This window comes from Gadus chalcogrammus, chromosome 12 (genome assembly GCF_026213295.1).
Source record: "Gadus chalcogrammus isolate NIFS_2021 chromosome 12, NIFS_Gcha_1.0, whole genome shotgun sequence".
Taxonomy (NCBI): Eukaryota; Metazoa; Chordata; class Actinopteri; order Gadiformes; family Gadidae; genus Gadus; species Gadus chalcogrammus.
In genome coordinates this window covers 8,606,074-8,611,073 of record NC_079423.1, presented here as the reverse complement: position 1 = coordinate 8,611,073, position 5,000 = coordinate 8,606,074, and the positions used below count along the sequence as shown (strand labels likewise).

The 5,000-nt window shown below is 44.2% G+C and overlaps 6 non-coding genes and 1 pseudogene across 6 annotated transcripts; all 7 read right to left on the bottom strand.

Annotated features, from left to right (window-relative positions):
- Positions 1-578: 578 nt before the first annotated feature.
- LOC130395588 (5S ribosomal RNA) lies at positions 579-698 on the bottom strand. The gene has a single exon (XR_008898630.1). It is a non-coding gene; the product is annotated as a 5S ribosomal RNA (ribosomal RNA).
- A 529-nt stretch (positions 699-1,227) lies between these two features.
- Positions 1,228-1,346, bottom strand: LOC130401364 (5S ribosomal RNA). The gene has a single exon (XR_008903825.1). It is a non-coding gene; the product is annotated as a 5S ribosomal RNA (ribosomal RNA).
- A 529-nt stretch (positions 1,347-1,875) lies between these two features.
- Positions 1,876-1,994, bottom strand: LOC130394511 (5S ribosomal RNA). The gene has a single exon (XR_008897662.1). It is a non-coding gene; the product is annotated as a 5S ribosomal RNA (ribosomal RNA).
- A 511-nt stretch (positions 1,995-2,505) lies between these two features.
- On the bottom strand, positions 2,506-2,624 carry LOC130395454 (5S ribosomal RNA). The gene has a single exon (XR_008898509.1). It is a non-coding gene; the product is annotated as a 5S ribosomal RNA (ribosomal RNA).
- A 529-nt stretch (positions 2,625-3,153) lies between these two features.
- Positions 3,154-3,272, bottom strand: LOC130395970 (5S ribosomal RNA; annotated as a pseudogene).
- A 529-nt stretch (positions 3,273-3,801) lies between these two features.
- On the bottom strand, positions 3,802-3,921 carry LOC130400643 (5S ribosomal RNA). Its single transcript, XR_008903121.1, has one exon. It is a non-coding gene; the product is annotated as a 5S ribosomal RNA (ribosomal RNA).
- A 530-nt stretch (positions 3,922-4,451) lies between these two features.
- LOC130397373 (5S ribosomal RNA) lies at positions 4,452-4,570 on the bottom strand. Its single transcript, XR_008899965.1, has one exon. It is a non-coding gene; the product is annotated as a 5S ribosomal RNA (ribosomal RNA).
- Positions 4,571-5,000: the final 430 nt, after the last annotated feature.

Below are 5,000 nucleotides of genomic sequence, written 5' to 3'. Positions count from 1 at the left end.
GTATCACTATACTGTCCTCATGTTTCACAAAATAGTTTTGAGAGACGTTGTCAGTTTTTGTATGTTGCTTAAATCCTCCAAAGCGGTTGGCAGTAAACATCAGGTCACGGTACGCCACGGTAGGCCGCGGAGTCAATGAGCTCAAGTTGAAAAAGAAAAAGCTTACAGCACCTGGTATTCCCAGGCGGTCTCCCATCCAAGTACTAACCAGGCCCGACCCTGCTTAGCTTCCGAGATCAGACGAGATCGGGCGTGTTTTTTTTTTTTTTTTTTTTTTTTTTTTTTTCTTGTTTCTCCTTCACCTTCATCATGTCCAACTCCTTGCTCTTCATCAGTATCGTTGGTTTGCTCGCTGGGGTTTTTCTTCTGCAGAATCTTGGCCATTGCATCTGCCCACCCAGCGTTAGGGTTAGTGGGTTCTCCGTCAACCTCCTCAATTCCTTTATCTTCATCGTCTGCCTCATCTCCGTCACTAACTTTAATGTCCTCTTTATCACCAGCATCATCATCATCAGCTTCTTCCTCCTCATCATCGTCATCATCATCATCCATGTCATTCATGTCATTTTTCTCCTCACTACTTACAGCAACCTGGGCTTCTGAGGAGGTCTCCCATCCAAGTACTAACCAGCCCCGACCCTGCTTAGCTTCCGAGATCAAACGAGATCGGGCGTGTTCAGGGTGGTATGGCCGTAAGCAATTAGTGCAGGCGCAAAACCAGGTTTTATACAGTAGCACATAAGGAGTGAGAAAGCTGCTGAGGCTCGACGTTACACTTTTACAAAAACAATCATTAGTTAGATATAAACGGCAGTAATTGATTCAGTAGGACTCCTTATCCATGTAAACGATCATTGTGAAATCTGAATTCATTAATTATCTGAAATACACTGCGTGTGCGTGTGATGTTAAATGTTTGAACCAAGGTTAACGGTTAAAGTGTCAGAGAATGGGTGGTGATTTTTTGACGTCCTCCCATGATCTGAAGTGAGCGTGCGTGTTTGTGTTGGTGAAAGTTTAAGAAATGTACAACTGTCGGTTCAGCTCTCTGGTGCTCCCTGCTGGCAGTATCACTATACTGTCATCATGTTTCACAAAAATAGTTTTGAGAGACGTTGTCAGTTTTTGTATGTTGCTTAAATCCTCCAAAGCGGTTGGCAGTAAACATCAGGTCACGGTACGCCACGGTAGGCCACGGAGGCAATGAGCTCGAGTTGAAAAAGAAAGAGCTTACAGCACCTGGTATTCCCAGGCGGTCTCCCATCCAAGTACTAACCATGCCCGACCCTGCTTAGCTTCCGAGATCAGACGAGATCAGGCGTGTTCAGGGTGGTATGGCCGTAAGCAATTAGTGCAGGCGCAAAACCAGGTTTTATACAGTAGCACATAAGGAGTGAGAAAGCTGCTGAGGCTCGACGTTACACTCTTACAAAAACAATCATTAGTTAGATATAAACGGCAGTAATTGATTCAGTAGGACTCCTTATCCATGTAAACGATCATTGTGACATCTGAATTCATTAATTATCTGAAATACACTGCGTGTGCGTGTGATGTTAAATGTTTGAACCAAGGTTAAGGGTTAAAGTGTCAGAGAATGGGTGGTGATTTTTTGACGTCCTCCCATGATCTGAAGTGAGCGTGCGTGTTTGTGTTGGTGAAAGTTTAAGAAATGTACAACTGTCGGTTCAGCTCTCTGGTGCTCCCTGCTGGCAGTATCACTATACTGTCCTCATGTTTCACAAAAATAGTTTTGAGAGACGTTGTCAGTTTTTGTATGTTGCTTAAATCCTCCAAAGCGGTTGGCAGTAAACATCAGGTCACGGTACGCCACGGTAGGCCACGGAGTCAATGAGCTCGAGTTGAAAAAGAAAAAGCTTACAGCGCCTGGTATTCCCAGGCGGTCTCCCATCCAAGTACTAACCAGCCCCGACCCTGCTTAGCTTCCGAGATCAGACGAGATCGGGCGTGTTCAGGGTGGTATGGCCGTAAGCAATTAATGCAGGCGCAAAACCAGGTTTTATACAGTAGGAGTGAGAAAGCTGCTGAGGCTCGACGTTACACTCTTACAAAAACAATCATTAGTTAGATATAAACGGCAGTAATTGATTCAGTAGAACTCCTTATCCATGTAAACGATCATTGTGACATCTGAATTCATTAATTATCTGAAATACACTGCGTGTGCGTGTGATGTTAAATGTTTGAACCAAGGTTAACGGTTAAAGTGTCAGAGAATGGGTGGTGATTTTTTGACGTCCTCCCATGATCTGAAGTGAGCGTGCGTGTTTGTGTTGGTGAAAGTTTAAGAAATGTACAACTGTCGGTTCAGCTCTCTGGTGCTCCCTGCTGGCAGTATCACTATACTGTCCTCATGTTTCACAAAAATAGTTTTGAGAGACGTTGTCAGTTTTTGTATGTTGCTTAAATCCTCCAAAGCGGTTGGCAGTAAACATCAGGTCACGGTACGCCACGGAGTCAATGAGCTCGAGTTGAAAAAGAAAAAGCTTACAGCACCTGCTATTCCCAGGCGGTCTCCCATCCAAGTACTAACCAGTCCCGACCCTGCTTAGTTTCCGAGATCAGACGAGATCGGGCGTGTTCAGGGTGGTATGGCCGTAAGCAATTAGTGCAGGCGCAAAACCAGGTTTTATACAGTAGCACATAAGGAGTGAGAAAGCTGCTGAGGCTCGACGTTACACTCTTACAAAAACAATCATTAGTTAGATATAAACGGCAGTAATTGATTCGGTAGAACTCCTTATCCATGTAAACGATCATTGTGACATCTGAATTCATTAATTATCTGAAATACACTGCGTGTGCGTGTGATGTTAAATGTTTGAACCAAGGTTAACGGTTAAAGTGTCAGAGAATGGGTGGTGATTTTTTGACGTCCTCCCATGATCTGAAGTGAGCGTGCGTGTTTGTGTTGGTGAAAGTTTAAGAAATGTACAACTGTCGGTTCAGCTCTCTGGTGCTCCCTGCTGGCAGTATCACTATACTGTCCTCATGTTTCACAAAAATATTTTTGAGAGACGTTGTCAGTTTTTGTATGTTGCTTAAATTCTCCAAAGCGGTTGGCAGTAAACATCAGGTCACGGTACGCCACGGTAGGCCACAGAGTCAATGAGCTCGAGTTGAAAAAGAAAAAGCTTACAGCACCTGGTATTCCCAGGCGGTCAACCATCCAAGTACTAACCAACCCCGACCCTGCTTAGCTTCCGAGATCAGACGAGATTGCGCGTGTTCAGGGTGGTATGGCCGTAAGCAATTAGTGCAGGCGCAAAACCAGGTTTTATACAGTAGCACATAAGGAGTGAGAAAGCTGCTGAGGCTCGACGTTACACTCTTACAAAAACAATCATTAGTTAGATATAAACGGCAGTAATTGATTCAGTAGGACTCCTTATCCATGTAAACGATCATTGTGACATCTGAATTCATTAATTATCTGAAATACACTGCGTGTGCGTGTGATGTTAAATGTTTGAACCAAGGTTAACGGTTAAAGTGTCAGAGAATGGGTGGTGATTTTTTGACGTCCTCCCATGATCTGAAGTGAGCGTGCGTGTTTGTGTTGGTGAAAGTTTAAGAAATGTACAACTGTCGGTTCAGCTCTCTGGTGCTCCCTGCTGGCAGTATCACTATACTGTCCTCATGTTTCACAAAAATAGTTTTGAGAGACGTTGTCAGTTTTTGTATGTTGCTTAAATCCTCCAAAGCGGTTGGCAGTAAACATCAGGTCACGGTACGCCACGGTAGGCCACAGAGTCAATGAGCTCGAGTTGAAAAAGAAAAAGCTTACAGCACCTGGTATTCCCAGGCGGTCTCCCATCCAAGTACTAACCAGGCCCGACCCTGCTTAGCTTCCGAGATCAGACGAGATCGGCGCGTGTTCAGGGTGGTATGGCCGTAAGCAATTAGTAGCAGGCGCAAACCCAGGTTTTATACAGTAGCACATAAGGAGTGAGAAAGCTGCTGAGGCTCGACGTTACACTCTTACAAAAACAATCATTAGTTAGATATAAACGGCAGTAATTGATTCAGTAGGACTCCTTATCCATGTAAACGATCATTGTGACATCAGAATTCATTAATTATCTGAAATACACTGCGTGTGCGTGTGATGTTAAATGTTTGAACCAAGGTTAACGGTTAAAGTGTCAGAGAATGGGTGGTGATTTTTTGACGTCCTCCCATGATCTGAAGTGAGCGTGCGTGTTTGTGTTGGTGAAAGTTTAAGAAATGTACAACTGTCGGTTCAGCTCTCTGGTGCTCCCTGCTGGCAGTATCACTATACTGTCCTCATGTTTCACAAAAATAGTTTTGAGAGACGTTGTCAGTTTTTGTATGTTGCTTAAATCCTCCAAAGCGGTTGGCAGTAAACATCAGGTCACGGTACGCCACGGTAGGCCACGGAGGCAATGAGCTCGAGTTGAAAAAGAAAAAGCTTACAGCACCTGGTATTCCCAGGCGGTCTCCCATCCAAGTACTAACCAGGCCCGACCCTGCTTAGCTTCCGAGATCAGACGAGATCGGGCGTGTTCAGGGTGGTATGGCCGTAAGCAATTAGTGCAGGCGCAAAACCAGGTTTTATACAGTAGCACATAAGGAGTGAGAAAGCTGCTGAGGCTCGACGTTACACTCTTACAAAAACAATCATTAGTTAGATATAAACGGCAGTAATTGATTCAGTAGGACTCCTTATCCATGTAAACGATCATTGTGACATCTGAATTCATTAATTATCTGAAATACACTGCGTGTGCGTGTGATGTTAAATGTTTGAACCAAGGTTAACGGTTAAAGTGTCAGAGAATGGGTGGTGATTTTTTGACGTCCTCCCATGATCTGAAGTGAGCGTGCGTGTTTGTGTTGGTGAAAGTTTAAGAAATGTACAACTGTCGGTTCAGCTCTCTGGTGCTCCCTGCTGGCAGTATCACTATACTGTCCTCATGTTTCACAAAAATAGTTTTGAGAGACGTTGTCAGTTTTTG